This window comes from Adiantum capillus-veneris, chromosome 7 (genome assembly GCF_014529385.1).
Source record: "Adiantum capillus-veneris isolate H3 chromosome 7, ASM1452938v2, whole genome shotgun sequence".
NCBI lineage: Eukaryota > Viridiplantae > Streptophyta > Polypodiopsida > Polypodiales > Pteridaceae > Adiantum > Adiantum capillus-veneris.
The window spans coordinates 167,174,646-167,191,687 of NC_140937.1; positions in this window are offsets into that span (position 1 = coordinate 167,174,646).

Sequence of the window (17,042 nt, forward strand, 5' to 3'; positions counted from 1 at the left end):
AGCGGCTTCTGATTGAGCATCTTCTCTGATCTCCTCCATTGATGTCGTTGTGATTGGCACATGGTAGCCTTCATACGTCCTTGCACTACGAGGGGCTACCTCTATGACGTACCACCAGTTTGATGTAGACTTTGTAGGATGAAATACTACCTGCCAGAGCCACATAACTTACATGAGAGCTTTCAAGCACATAACTTGTAAAAGGGGGATGTTAACTATTTATATACTTACTTGTTCACAATGCTCGGGTAGTACGAAAGTGTCTCTTAGGTCAGTCCATTTCTTAGTAGAATCCACCTCAAGAAAACCAAACTCTCCTCTACGCACAGTAGCGTTTCGACCCTCCATGATTATCTTGAACCATTGCACGTCGAACAAGTTGACAAAAAATCCTCTGTAATCGATCCTCAAAATCTCTTGCAGCGTGCCGAAGTAAGTGAGTTCCGCCACCACGGGATCTGCATCAGAGGAACGTCGTCGACTAGACTGTTCAAATTTTGCCATGATTCCACAATCTTGAGTAAAACGCTTTTTGTCGATTCGTTCCACCCTAAAATGTCGACCTTTACACCATGCTGCTGTGTATGACTTATACTACAACGAACAAAGATTATGAGTGGCCGTTCAAACGTTTATAAATAAAGTCACTTGCTAGTCGTACATTGCAAACTTACCTTGGTCGCGCAACCCCGAGAGTACTCCCACTCTTCTTCAGTCACTTCGTCACCGCATTGTTGTGCGCTTTTCAATTGGTTGTGCAACCATCTTAAGCTCATGAAGGTTGGTAGGCTCTCCAGAACCGCTGGATAGTGCATCGGTGGTCGTCTTCCCCGTCTCCACTCGATTCGTGCCCTTTGTCGCTCTTGCTTTGCATCCTCATATTGTGAAATCCACTTTTGCATCACTGGATTGTGAAGCATGCAAAATCGGTTGATTTTAGCCTCTAGATCTTCCGTCATCTTCTTCTCAACACCGAGATTGCACATGACAATCCCAGATATGCGCTCATCATCTATGGTTCGCCATAGCGTGTCCCGGGATTTATCAAATCCGTCTAGCCACTCTCCAATGTACACTAGGGACTCTGATACCAACCAACCTTCTGCCATGCTACCCTCCAGACGTGCCTTTTGACGCACATATCCCTTAAGCGTTTTCATGAAACGCTCTAAGAAGAACATCCATCTGGAATGAACTGTGCCAGCTATTTCCACCTCATCAACTATGTGAATAAGAAGATGCACCTGAATGGTTAGCATTGTAGTAGGAAAATGTTTCTCAAACATGCACACAAGCTCCGCAGCATTTAGTTTGGCGAATGGTATGGAGTCTACGTCGATCTCCTTTTGTGAGATCCATTGCACCAGCTTTGCAAGTTTGTAGATTGTGTTACGGATGTCGAGAGACAAACATCCCTCAATGGCAACCGGTAAAATAAACTGTAAAGTATGTGCAGCAATGATATTAAAGTCCACATTTTATGCAATGATATTAAAGTCCACTATGAACGTACCTGACACATTTTATGCCAATCGTGTGACTTCAAACCGGTAAGCTTTCCTTCTTTAGTAAAACACGTTCGGAGCGAGTGCATTACGCCAGTGGGGGTCCGCAAAGATCGAATGGCCTCTTTTACTTTGCGTTCTTGGGCTCCTGTGAAAATCCATGGTGCTTTAGGAAGTTTTATCGATCCATCAGACGCTGTTTGCGGCCAATATTGCTCCATACGATCCACATTTCTAAGGTCAACTCTGGCTCCCAAAGTATCTTTCTTGCCGGTCAAATGGTCCCATAGTAGATTACCCACATTCTTGAATATGTGCATTGGATCGAGCAAGTGATTGATCACGAGTCGGGGCCAGTATGGTAACTCGTACCATAGAGATAGTCTCTTCATCCCTGGAGGCAATCCGTCATCGCACATCTCCTTCTGCTCTAACCATGCTTGTGCAGACATCCTTGGTGGCTCTCTTCCCAAAAAGCCGTCGCGTAACACATGATTCTCCGGAAGATACGCTTGATGACCTTCGTAGATTTGCTTCTTCAGTGAGGGTGCCCTACGTGCATTCAGTCTAGGTCCACATGTGACACATGCTCTGTATCCGCTTGTTTGAAGCCCTGCATGTATACACATGATAATAGATCAACTATGGGGAAAAACAAGATTTACAGTGTCTGAGAGAGGAGTGTCAATAGATCACCTGAGCATTCTGTTAGCCCGGGATAGTCATGCATGGTCCACATTAGAATACCTCTGATCAAAGCATTCCGTCGTCCTGTGTGTCGGCTCATATCCACCACCTCTATGCCAATCCACAATTGTTGTAGCTCTTCCAATAGTGGACGAAGATACACATCCATATTCCCCACTTTATATCGCCCTGGCACAATCAAGCTTAGCCATAGGTGCCCCTTCTTCGTAGTCAACCACGGGGGAATGTTGTAGTTGACGATGACAACGGGCCATACACTGTAAGATGTTGATCTTTGACCAAATGGATTTACGCCATCCATAGCCAGGCCTAAGCGCAAATTTCGAGCTTCCCTGGCAAAATCCGACCATGTTCCATCTATATGTTTCCAGGCTGCGCAATCTGCAGGAATTCGTAGCACACCATCCGAAGATTTATTCTCCTCATGCCATGATGCTAGGGCGGCCATGGACTTACATTCGAAGAAATGCTTGATGCGAGGAAGCAAAGGAAAATGTCGCAAAACCTTTTGTGGAATTTTTGTCCCGTGGAGATCTACTCGATATCTTTCGGAATCACATTTCGGACACTTCTCCATGTCTGTGTATTCCCCTCTGAAAAGAATGCAGTCATTAGGACAAGCGTGGATAGAATTGTAATCCATCCCCAAGTTTCGCAAAATCTTTCTTGCTTCATCTCGGGAATCTGGCATCACATTGTCAGCTGGTAGAATGTGCTCTTTCAGCAATCTACACAACATAAAAATATGATACAGTCGTGTAAAAATCTATCAGATCATTATACATTTAGAGTTCTATTAAAGTAAACTAATTGTAATAGATCACCTGAAAAGCGCTGTGACGCTAGTGTCACTCCATCCAAACTTTGCCTGCATGTTGAGAAGAACCAGGAGTGCTTTCAATCTAGACATACGTGCTCCATTATACAATGATGTATCGGCTTCACTTTTCATATCATCATAGATAAGCCTTTCTGAATCCATGATCGTCTCGATCATTTCATCAATCTCGGGCTCAAACATTGTCTCGTTGGGAATGTGCTCTGCATGATCATCCCCCGAGCTGTCAGAGGCTACATCTTGTGGCCTCACATATGCTGCTTGACCAAAGCGCCTGCGAATACGTCTATTGGGTTGCAAGATTGCTGCTTGTTGGCCAGCGTCAGAGTCCGACGAGTTATAATTGGCAACAACTCGATCTATAATAGATGGATCGAACTCGCCAAATTCGCGAACGTGCTGCAAAGAAACACGTCTTGTCCGTCGCACAGCATGCTTGCATTGATTACAAGGACATAAGACCCTCGTTGAGAGATAGGTGTTTCGGTTGGACGGTCCCACATCCTCGTCGCTACTCATAATGAGGATAAAAAACTTATAACCTAGACAACAAATTTAATATTCTATTGGCATTCTTCGTCTTATCTCTCTCTCTCTCTCTCTCTCTCTCTCTCTCTCTCTCTCTCTCTCTCTCTCTCTCTCTCTTTACCTCACATTCTCTAGTCATGTCCAATCCCCGCACACCTCGGTCTAGAGGTGCACGGAGATCAGAACCACCGGGTTATAATCTCGTCTTTATTGGTCAATACCTATATTTGTGGGTACAAGAAATCTAGACACCCACGTCTACATGATACTGCATGTAGTGGACAAAATCCCTTTGCCTCTTCTCTAGCTGTAGCACTTCACTTCATCTTAACATCTTTTCACAGTAGATCTTTTCACTGTTCGTCTAACTCTAAACCCTAAACCGTAAGTAATTCTTGCGTGGACTCGATCTAACGTAAATAAGCGTAAATCTAAATAAACGTAAATCTAACTAAAAATAAAGCTAAATCTAATTTAACGTAAGTCTAATGACTAGAGGTTGTCTAGATGGTCATTGTGTCGGGGATGTAGTGACTCTTGCCGCCCTGAAGATCCACCTTCTTCCCTATCTTCTGAAGACATTTCACTAGTACTTTTGGATCGACGGAGCCCACCATGAGTGAAGGCAGCAATACCCTATATTCCATTGAGGGCTTTCTTCACCCGCTTCATGCAGGCATCGCAGTCTATGGAGACCCGCATCTAATCTAATATAACGTAAATCTAAATCTAGCTTAAATAAACGTAAATCTAGTTAAAAATAAACCTAAATCTAATTTAATGTAAGTCTACATATAACCTAATCTTTAACGTCTTTTAAGATAGTTTCCTACGATGTTATAACTCTCTTCTTCCTGTGTGTGTGCGCGTGTGTGGATGTGTGTGCCAATAAAAAGAGATAAATGGTATAACCTTTCTATCACCCATGCCAAGTATGATAGATTGATTATGCCATTTCTCTCTTGAATAATAGGTCTTCAGTTCAACTCCTCGTCGGCTAGATCTTTAGGTCTTTTAATTTTAATTAGTTTCCTACGACGCTCCCTTAGTTTCTCTTTCTTTCTCTCTCAATGTGTGTGCGTTTTTTTGGATCGTATGCATGTTTTCTTTCTCTTTTCCTCTCTCAATGTGTGCGTTTTTTGTTTATACATGTTCTCTCTCTCTTTTCCTCTCTCAATGCGTGCGTTTTTTGTTTATGCATGCTCTCTCTCTCTTTTTCTCTCTCAATGTGTGTGCATTCTTTGTTTATGTATGTGTGTGCGTTTTTGCACTCTCTCTCGCTCTCTCTCTCTCTCTCTCTCTCTCTCTCTCTCTCAAAAACACTATGTGTGTGTGTGTGTGTGTGTGAGAGAGAAAGAGAGAGCGAGGGAGAGAGAAAGAGGGGAAGGGAACATGAGAATGAGGAGAGGGAAGGAGCATACCTGGCTCTCCTTCCTCTCCTCGTGTGTGTGTGTGTGTGTGTGTGTGTGTGTGTAAAAGAAAAAGAGAGAGAGAGAGAGAGAGAGAGAGAGAGAGAGAGAGTGAGGGAGAGCGTTACCTGCTCTTTGCTTGAGGGCGCCGAAAAACTCAGATCTGAGATCTGAGTTTTTGGGCGCGCTCGGTTATTTTTTTTACCCCAGCTGGCGTCGCTATGAGCGTCGCTATAAGCGTCGCTATGAGCGTCGCAAATTTACAAAGAAATTTGCGACGCTCATAGCGACGCTTATAGCGACGCTCATAGCGACGCCGGGAATTTTTTTTTTTGAGCGTCGCTGTGTGAGCGTCGCTAATGTGAAGAGCCTCTTGTAGTCTCTCTCTCTCTCTCTCTCTCTCTCTCTCTCTCTCTCTCTCAGAGGAGTGCATAACATGCTACCTGAATGGATGAAAGATGAGATTGGTAGTCCCGCTTGCATGGACAAAAAATGAGACTGATAGTTGGATTCACGATGAGATTGAATTGTGGTAGGGGCAAGGAAGTCACAGGGAGGGAGGACGAGGTAAGTTCAGATAAGAGGATTAAATACATATAAGGAAATTCTTGGGTTAATTCTTTTTGGCTTTCTAAAAGTGTTGTTTTGGGTTAGGCAGACTTTCATTGTTTTCAGTGCTATGATGAAGACTTACTTTAAATGTTACAGCTAGTACGGACGGCTACCTTCGATAGTCTCTTTTTCTCTCTCCCTCTTTATTACGTGCACAGGGAATTCTCTCAGTTTTGAAGTTTAGCCTTCATGTCGCAAATTTTGACACGTGTAAAGGACTCCCCCTTCCGCCATATTATGTTAGTTTAGATTTCTATTTTAAAATATTAAATGAATCTTCCTTTTTTAGCTCTCATTTCAGATCCTTATACTGCTTGCCTTCACTTGCATTCTATTCTTTTAGAATGCTAAGATGAAGTTTCACCTTGCATAATTCTAGTAAATTCTATACCTATACATATACATACATATATCTATTTATTTTACACACACACACACACACCATGATAAAGTGAAAAAAATGATGAAATATGTGAAAACTTAGTTCAAAAATTTTGTGAATTCAAAAATTCGACTATTATTTTCGATTTGCTTCTTTGCAAGGAGAGAACTCAGTCCCTTAATAAAAGAGATATTCTTTAACGATGCTTTACCTTATATAATTCTAATTAAACGCAACCTAATGATTTTATCATTTTTTGTTATTTTAGAAAGCTACCGTGACCCTTTTACTTGTTTATAAAACAGCCAAAAAGAGAAAGAAGTACAAATATTTGAATGATTTTTTTATTTTGGGCTCGCAACTGGCTCAGTAAAACATTAAACTCTTAATAACAATTGTTGACCGTTGAATAAAGCTTGCATATTAATGTCAAATGATCACAAACCTTTTTTTCTTTATATCTCTCAAGCAAGAGAGGCATTAAGTAAGCATGATTTACATTCCTTTTCCTGTTTCTAAAAGAGGACATTGAGTAGTGGGTCACTTACACTCTTTCTCGTACTCTTGTGCACTCCATTGTAACTTTTTATCTTATTCACGTTTGTAAATGGGTCCATTCATTTAAGGGCTCAAGTCTTCATTTTCAACTTTTTATTGTTGTGCAAAAAGGGAAGAGCTTTAGCATTGCTTCATTCTTCTGTCCACCCTTAAACATTTCGAAGCCACAGTGGCCCCATTTCATGAAGGTGTTTTTATGGAAGGTGCTTTGGGGAGCCTGCCGTCGATGGACGTCAAGATTCAGGCACGAGGTATAGGATCCGATAGATGCTAGTGAAGATCTGTCACACCTTTTTATGGAATGTCCAACCATAAGAGGTTTGGCAGGGAAGGTGTGCAAATGGATTCAAAGAACGTGGAAGCTTGGTTTCTTCAAGAAGGATCTTTCTTTGGAGGAAAACGCTTTCGAAATCCTGCCCTTCTTATCTGTACCCAAATTGTCAGGAACTGCCGTGTCTTCAATAATGAAGTTTCTGTGGCCAGTTTCTTAGTAATTATTCAAGAAAGCAAAGAATTGATATATACAATAAGTAAAAGTCATGACTCGGATGATTGAATTTGGGCAGTACAAGCCATTCGATCAAAGCCTTTATGTTGTAAAGTCTGATGTAATATCCGCCTCTCAAGGCTCGGCCTAGGCTTGAGATTGATCTGTAACTTTTTGTTCTCTTTCTCATACAATCACTCACAATTGTGAGTTTTGCCAAAAAAAAAAAGCATTGCTTCATTCTTTTTTGCTTGGGCTAAAAAGGGTTTTGCTATATTTTCAAAAAGAGAAAATCTTGATTGAACGAAGAGAGTGAGCAATGAATATAGAACCAATGGAAAGAATAGAGAACCTTTTGTGCATTATTCCTTGATTCTAGCATTGCATTGTGTGTTGGCAAAATGTGTTGCTTAAGCAACTTGCATCAATACAAGCAAAGGAGATTTTCAAGAATAGGCTGTTCAAAAAGTCATTGAGCAAAGCATCCAGTGTCACTCCAGCCGAACTTTCCTTGCATGTCTAGAAGCACCAAGAATGTCTTCAATTTGGACACCCTTGCTCCCTCATACAATGGGGTGTCAGCCTCACGTTTCAAGTCATCAAACATAAGACCCTCCATGTTCATAATTGTGGAAATCATGTCATTGATCTCTTAATTGCTCAAACATCTTCTCCTCCAAGGACCGTTGCCAACCATGACCAATTTTTGCACTCAAAGGCAATTAAAGGATGGACATCCTATTCTTTGATCGAGTGGATTTCTTGTGAACGTGCAATGGTAGGTTACAAGATTGCTATCCAAGCTCCACCATTAGAGTCCTAACAAATTGAAAATAGATAAGATTTGGTATACAACATGTACAATGCATGTATAAGGCACCAAATATAAACAACAACAAACCATCATTGCCCAAATGTATCGATAGATTGTTCGATGCAGAGTCCACTATAGACTCAAATGGTATTCTATGCTACATACAATACTTAGATGTGTTGATTGAGCCAAGCTCAACAAAGCACATTGCTCCATGCATTTGGATAACTCCTCCATGGTTACCTTTCCCAATAGTGATGACACAACTACACACATACAAAAAAGAAATAACAAAGAAAATCCAAGCCATACCTAGTTTCCTCACCCCATTGATGGGAAGCCTTGCACATTTGGCCTTTGCTCGGTCTGAGGTTGCATGTCTATTGCCTAGGTTTTCGAGCTCCATATTGTCCCTGTTTAAAGCCTTCTTATCCCACCTCTCTCTTTTGACGTGCCCTTTTACCCTTTCCCCTTAGGGGGAAGGGCAATGGCAGTCCAAGACGCCCTCATCAATGGTGTCGTCCGGCTCTGCAGCCCCAGAGTTCTCTTGGACCCTCTCACCTTTCTATTGTTGCTCTACCCAGAGTGGCCATGGCAATGCAAAGTCCTCATTATTTTGCTGAGAAAACTTCTCTGACAAGGCAGCATCAGAACAATCAAGGTGTATTGGGTAATACTTTGAGAGGGTGGAAGAAAGACCAGACCAGCATCATCATATGTATCTACAAGATCAGGTTCCCTCTTATGCTGACATTACTAAATCGGCTCTAAACTAGAGCTCCTTGAATCCTCCTTTCAAGGCGACCTCTGAGAATTTGCAAGGTATGACTCTTTCCCTGAATAATATGGATAAAATTTTTTGGTCTAGCTGTTTTATTAACAATGGGGGTGAGTAGTCTCAGGGAGGAATTTCCCTCCCCCCTCAAGTTCAGCCTTTGAACAACTCCCCAAAACTGACTGAGCGCGCCTGCTCAAATTTCTCCTAAATCCCCGTAGCATGTCCCTCCCCCCTCAAGTTCAGCCTTTGAACAACTCCCCAAAACTGACTGAGCGCGCCTGCTCAAATTTCTCCTAAATCCCCGTAGCATGTCTCTGGAAGATCTGTTTTTGATAATTCCTCAGCAACGGAAGGGGGGAGCAAACCCAAAACGAACAGTCGCCTCCTCAGGAGGATGCGTTGGTGATTAACTCCCAAGAACTTGAGAAGTGTTTTGACCAACTTAGTGATAAAGTTCTCATTGGGCCGTGTCATGGCCCGAGGTCGCCTCTTGATGCTCTGAAGAAATGGATCTCTACCAATTAAGTGAATAAAAATGTCAACCCTTATCACATCCAATATCTTCCTAACAATTACTACGTATTATTTTTTGCGGATTCAAACAGTGCATTACAGGTTTTATCTAAAGGACAATGGCTTATAAAGAGCACTCCTCTTCTGTCTTCAAATGGTACAAGGGCTTCAACCCCAAGGGGGATAAGCCCTCTTGTGTCCCCATGTGGGTGGACTTCCCAGATCTATCCATTGAATTTTACCCTTGGCTGAGAAACATTGGGAATATGCTTGGTAAAGTGCTTGGTTAGAAATCAAGAGAAGGGATTAATCCTAAGTGGGATCCTCAATTGTTGATTGAAGATATCACTAAGACTTTGAAAGATTCAATCCCTATTAAAGATATCAATGGTATCCTCCTCCACTCTCAAAAGATCCTATATAGAAATTTACGTAATGCATGCTTCCACTGTCATGCCCACGGCCATCTCATCAAAGACTGCCCTGTTCTCAACAAGGACAAGGGCCCTGTCTCCTCATCTAGTGAAAAGCCGCAATTTTGATAGGTACATAAGAGAAATGCTGGTAAGCAGAACAAAGCCCTTAATCCTTCTCTCCCCATAAATAATAACAGGTTTACTGTGCTTTTAGAAGATGTCTTTGATCCTTTGATAGAACTAGCTGAGGAGCTAACTTAAAAAGACCATAAGAGGATAAAAGCCTTGCAAAAAAATGCTCAACAACCTAACCAGCAAGTCAAAGAACCAGGGCACAAGTGCCCATCTTCCTAGTGCACCCTCCTATTAGCCCCATTGTCCAAACTAGAGGGTTTTTGTCTGATAGCACTATCTTGAATGTTTATGCCTCAAACTCCATCTCTGACAGGTGCTCAAGATGGTTAGAAATGTATCAATTCTCTAACTTTGTTTTGTTGGAACTTGGTAGGGGATTTCAACATGGTGGAAACGGTATCAAACATATGGATGCACAAGGGGAAACGTCTGTATGGAAAGGAGAAATAAGTTTGGGAAGAATTTATTTCTAAACTTGATATGCTAGATATTTCAGAGAACTGTGCTTGCACCTGGAGTAACAGACAATCCAGGACATGCTTCAGAGCTTCTAGACTGGATAGGGTTTATTTGTCAGTAAGTCTACTACATGATCACAGGTCAGTTGAGTGTAAAGCTGATTCTCTCTTTTGCTGTTTAATCATAAGCCAGTCATCTTTGAATATATCAGATCTCAGAACAATCACAGAGCAGGATGGGTGCATATTGATCAATCTTTGTTGAAGCTTAATGTTATTAAAGAAAAAGTTAAAAATATTTTCTGTTCTGAGTTTGATTCTTCTCGATCCCCTTGTATTTCATTGAAAAAAGCAGTGAAAAAGATTCAACATCTTCTGCTTTCTTATAAGAAGATTGCTAAAGAGATTAGGGCTAGGAGTCTAGAATGATGATAGTTGGCCAAATTCTTCAGATTGAAGAAAGTCTTAGTTGCTCAGATCCTGCTCTTGCTGATTTGATTGCCCCGAGAGAAAGGTCAGACAGGAAGAGCTCTTAGAAGCTAGTGGAGCCCTTGTCTATACTAGAAAGTTTTGGGCTGGAAAGTTGGATAGGCCTACAAAGAACATGTTTGAACTTCTGAAAAAGAAAAAGTCCAAGGAATTTATTCCTTTTCTTAAAAATGAAACTGGCAATATTGCCACCACTCATCAAGAGAACTTGGACATTGCTCATAATGTTTTTTCCAATATCTTCTCTGGGCCCCCCTAAGAGAACCAGGGCTATGCAGGAAGTAAGAGCTCAAATTGCTCTAAAGAGAAAGAGAACTTTTTTTACTCAAAGTGCCAAGCTCGTGGATCAGCCCATCTCTGAGGGGGAGATTGAAGAAGCTATCTCTAAGCTTAAGACTGTAAAATCTCCTGGGATAGATGGTATACCTCATGAGTTTTTTTTGGAATATCAAGATTTTTTCGTCCCCTACCTCTCTAGTATTTGGCAAGAATCCACTAGGAGAGGAGCTCTTCCTGCTAGCATCAACACAGGATTTGTTAAGCTCGTCCACAAAAAAGACAGCAAGGAGGACCTAAGCAACTGGAGGCCTATAACTTTTCTGACAGCCCTCAACAAAAAATTTACCCATTGTCTGGCCAAATTATTCTAAAAGAGCAAAAAGGTTTCGTCAGAGGTAGATTTATATTGGATGCAATAATCACTCTGTGGGAAGGGATGGAATATGCTGCTGACACTGATCAAGCCTATTATTTCTTCAAAGTTGACTTTGATAAGGCATATGACATACTGAAGTGGGATTTTATACTTATCCTTGCATGAAATTGGCATTAGGAAGATGTTCGTTAAATTTGTGCATGTTCTTTTTGGTAATGCTTATGCAAGGATTCCTATGAATGGTGATCTTTCAGATGAGATCCATTAGACAGGGATGTCCTCTTGTCCCTCTGCTAGGTTAGAATATTACATTTAGAATTAGGTTAGATTTAAGATTAAATTAGATTTAGGTTTATGTTAGATTTAGATTTAGGGTTATGTTAGATTTAAGATTATGGTAAGATTTAAAATTAGGTTAGACTTAAGACTAGGTTAGATTTAAGATTAGTTAGATTTAGGTTTATGTTAGACTTAGATTTAGGTTAGATTTAAGATTAGGTTAGATCTAGGCTAGATTTCAGATTAAATTTTGGATTTAGTTTTTATACTAAAGTTTACCTTCATGATTACGGTTTAAATTTAATGTTTGGCCAATGGTGATCACTCTCTTCCTCACCACAGATGCGGCATTAAGTTAGAAATCTTTCAACGGCATGATACTCAGATTGGAGGCAAACATGTAATGTGCACAGTAATCCCTCGAACAAAGAGCTACTGTGAAGAGATGTTAGGCTCGGGGTTTTCCCTTGTTTTAGCTCCTATTTATGCTTCTACTATGTTATGTAGTATATTTGCAATGAAAAATCAATGTGTAATGTTAGTGGAATTTAAAATAAGTGCAAAACAAATTAAGACATAAAGACTTGAAATGTGTGTATCTAAAAATAATAAATTATAGCAGTCTTTAACTTTTGGCGTGATTGGGATCTTTCTCATCAATTCACTCCACTTGGTGTAATCATATACATGCTACTTGTACTTATCTATTAGAGCTTTTAGGGCATGTCAATGAAGGGGGAGTTCCAGCTAAGCTCAATGCTTTGCCCAAAGAGCAAGCAGTAGGTACACAACAATATGTATATTCCCACCAGAATCTGACACCTATTAACTCACCCACTAACCATGTTCAATTAGCTCAAAAAAAGGGCAGGCAATGCCATATTTTGAGAGATTTTTTGGGCCAATTTGATCTTTCCCTACCTATAAATAATGCTATATACAATTGTGTACCTTAGGCCTCCCATTGGACCAATGACACTAATTGAACTTATGCTTTCTTTAGTTAATTTTTCATATTCTACAAGGTGACTAATGACTCAAAGATTGATGCTTTTTATGTGAAGAGATGTTAAGCTGTTGTGAATTGCTACGGCTAAAGAAGAGGTAAAGGGGTTTTGTCCACTACATGCATTATCATGTAGGCATGGGTGTGTAGATTTCTTGTACCCACAAATATAGGCATTGACCAATAAAAACGAGATTATAACCCGATGATTCTGATCTCCGTGCACCTCTAGACCGAGGTGTGCAGAAATTGGACATGGCCAGAGAGTGTGAGGTAGTTTACAGTGTGATCATAGAGAGAGAGAGAGAGAGAGAGAGAGAGAGAGAGAGAGAGAGAGAGAGAGGGATAAGAGATGGAGGATGCCAATAGAAGATTAAATTTATGTCCAGGTTATAAGGTTTTTATATTCATTATGAGTAGTGACAATGATGTGGGACCATCCAACCGAAACACCTATCTCTCAAGAAGGATCTTATGTCCTTGTAATCAATGCAAACATGATGTGCGACGGACAAGATGCGTTTCTTTGCAGCATGTTCGCAATTCTGGCGAGTTTGACCCATCTATCATAGATCAAGTTGTTGCCAATTACAACTCTTTGGACTCTGACGGTGGCCAACATGCAACAATCTTGAAACCAAATAGACATGTTCGCAGGCGCTTTGGTCAAGCAGCATACGTGAGGCCACGAGATGCAGCCTCTGTGACAGCTTGGAGGGTGATCATGCAGACCACATTCCCAACGAGGCTATGTTTGAGCCCGAGATCGATGAAATGATCAAGAGTACGATCATGGATTCAAAAAGGTTTATCTATGATGACATGAAAAGTGAAGCCAATACACCATTGTATGGTGGAGCACGTGTCTAGATTGAAGGCACTCCTGGTTCTTCTCAACATGCAGGCAAAGTTTGGATGGAGTGACACTAGCGTCACAACGCTTTTACATGATCTATTACAATGTGTTTACTTCAATTAAAAACTCTAGATATATAATGATCTGATAGATTACTTACACAAGTGTACCTGGAGTGAAGTGCCAAATGAATTAAAAGACAGAGTCATCAGCATGATGCATGACGAGTTTCCCGTGTCAAGTTGGGATGAGCGCTTCAATGAAGACCTAATGAAGGTGCAGATGTGCGAATACTGCAAGCACAAGCATTTTGAAGTGCAAAAAGCAATAAAGCATGGGTGGAACATGCCAAATTGGCTGGCCAAAGAAGATTGGAAGAATGCAAAAGCGAGCATCACGTGAGAATTCTAATAAGTGGAAGCAACAAAAGGAGGCAGCCAAAGCGCGAGTAGAGGCACGGAGCTTGCACCACTTGGGGAGCGACGGGTGGGCATCATTTGATGCCGATTTTGTAAGTGTTTTTGCATTGCCCTTTAGGTTTGGTAGTTATGGATAATTGTACTTTTAAATTCTAACATAATGTATTCTTTGTATGTGGTTGATGATAGGGCGTGACCCCACACCGTACGAGCACAAGTATGTGGGTAGAAAGGGCTTACATGCCCTTATGGACATTCTCACTTCTCGCTCTGGCATGGTTAGTATTTCACTTTACTCTCTTACATTTGTTGTATTTTAATGCTAAGCTAAGAAAATTGATTTTTTTGTAATTATATGTTTATACTTACAGAAAGTCTTATTGTTTTCTTCTGTAGAATCTGACAGATATGCCGCTTGGACATGATGAGACGTCTGATTAGACGACGTCAATCTAGCCGTAGCCACATAGCACTAGTTTTCTTTTGTCATAGCATGTATATATGATGACGTGTGTACGTCATTTTTATAACTATTGGTCAACGATGTATTTTCTCAATAATGACAATTGTGTTGTAACTATTACATCAAATGATTTTGCCTAGGATCGGTATAATTTTGTCATTGTATTACTTTCGTCAAAATACTTTTGTCTGTCAGTTTTGAACAATGTTCAATATGGTTGATGGATGCCCTGCCACCCAAATTTTTTTATTCTCGAGCGTCGCTGTAGGCGTCGTTATATAAGGTTTTGTAGTGCCGCTATATTCGTCGCTAAATCAGGATTGTTTGTGTCACTATAGGCATCACTATATGCATTGTTAGTTAGAGACGCTTATAGCGACATAGATACTGACGCCAATAGCGACGCCTATAGTGACGTTCCCGTTTCGATGCTTTTAGCGACGCCGGGGTATATAAGAACCCTTTGTAGTTTCATCGCTATAGGCATCACAAGTGCACGTAACCTCTTGTAGTGTAAAAGCATTAATGTCCAAGGGGCCTACTTTGTCCTTTGTCTCCAACAGCTTGCAGATGATACAAATGCTCTTATGCATGCTGATAGTAACTCAAATGAGGGATTTTTGGACTGTCTTAACTTATTTTGTCTGGCTAGTGGATCTGTAATTAACCACTCTAAGATAGGGTTCAAGTCCTCCAATGGGGATATATCAGTTTCAGACAGGAATGAAGGCTGTCAAACTATTCCAGATGGGCCAATTTTTAGACTACTAGGTATACCTATGGGATTTAGGGTTTTGATGGAACAAAGATGGAAGTGGGTTCTTGATAGATTCACAAGGAAAGTGTACCGATGGCACAATATGCAACCTACTCTCTACTCTAGGGTCTTTGTGCTCAACCACTACGTGCTACCTTCCTTAATATACTACATCTCCTATTGGGAACCCTCCAAGGAGCAACTTAATCAATCCATACAATTAGCCAGAAGATTCCTTTGGGGTGGAAATGATTTGGGTGCTAAAGTACCTAAAGTTTCCTGGGAGACTTGCTGGTTGCACAAAACCAAAGGAGGATTGGGTGTCGATTATAGAGCTCTCAACAAAATCACCATCAAGAACAAATTTTTGATTCCTAGGATTGATGATATTCTTGACCGACTACCGGGATCCTTGTGCTTTCGTAGGATCGACTTGAAGAGCAGATGTCATCATATCCGAACCGCGTCGGGAGATGTGTACAAGACAGCTTTTTGGACAACTTTTGGGTTATTTGAGTTTTTGGTGATGCCCTTTGGCCTAACCAATGCTCCTGCGACATTTAATCGGATGATGGACATGATTTTTTGAGAGTATAGACTATTTGTTGGCACTTTTTTTTATGACATCATTGTTCTCTCCAAGGATGAGGCTGAACATACAGAGCATCTGCTACAGGTCTTTCAGGCATTACGAGATCACAAGTTGGTAATTAATGCAAAGAAAAGTGAAATTTTCCTACCAGAGATACACTTTTTGGGACACATTGTGTCAGCAGAGCAGGAGAGCAGATAGACTCGGCCAAGATAGAGACTATCCGTGATTGGCTCAATTTTAAGAATGTCCATGAAGTTAGAAAATTCTTGGGCTTGTGTTCGTACTACAGGCGGTTCATTAGAAAGTTTGCAGAGGTTGCTTCCCCTTTGCATATCTTGACACAGAAAGGAGTCCCTTTCTTGTGGGGACCCACAAAGGTGACTGCCTTTCAGACACTGAAAGAGAAATTGACTACAGGACCAGTTTTGACTTTGTCGGACTTGCAGAAGTCATTTAAGGTATATTGTGATGCTTGTGGTCGTACTCTGGGTGCGGTCTTAATGGAAGAAGGACATGCCATTGCCTACGAGAGTCGATTGTTCTCACGGCCAGATTTGACAGCACAAATTTATGAGAAAGAGATTTTGGCGCTTATCCATGCTCTTACTCAGATGCGGCATTACCTACTCGGAGTGGATTTTACTGTCTTCACAGACCATTAGAGTTTACACTACTTCTTGTCACAGAAGCAACTATCAAAAAAGCAGATGTGGTGGGTGAACATCTTGTCACAATTTCACTTCTAGATTGTCCATGTGCAGGGATAGAAGAATTTGGTGGCAAATGCTTTGTCCCAAAAGCCATTGGTTCAAGTTATTTCTTTGATTCATTATAGGAGCTTTGAGGATATGGTCGATTGTATGCCACAGATATAGATTTTGCAGATATTTTCACTCGGATATGGAATGGGGAGAGAGTAGTGGGATATTCCATTCGGGATGGCTACTTGATGAGGAAAACCATGTTGTGTGTTACACAGCCATTGAGGGAAAAGGTTATGACCGAATGCCACTGTCCACCTTTTACGGGTCACCAAAGCATTGCTACCACCTTGAAAGGGGTAGAGAGATACTTCTTTTGGCCGAGACTCAAGAAGGATGTGGACAATTTTGTGCACATTTGCTTGGTATGCCATAAGGTCAAGTTTGACAGGCATAAAGCACAGGGATTGTTACAGCCTTTACCCATACCCACCCGCCCCTGGGAAAGTATTGCAATGGATTTCATTTTTGATCTCCTAAGAACACAAAGTGGTCAAGATGGTATCTGGACTGTTATTGACAGATTTAGCAAGCAAGCTCATTTCATTCCGATGAAGAAAACAGTCATGCGGGATCACTTAGCGAGACTCTTTGTGGCCCAGATCTTCAAATTACATGGCA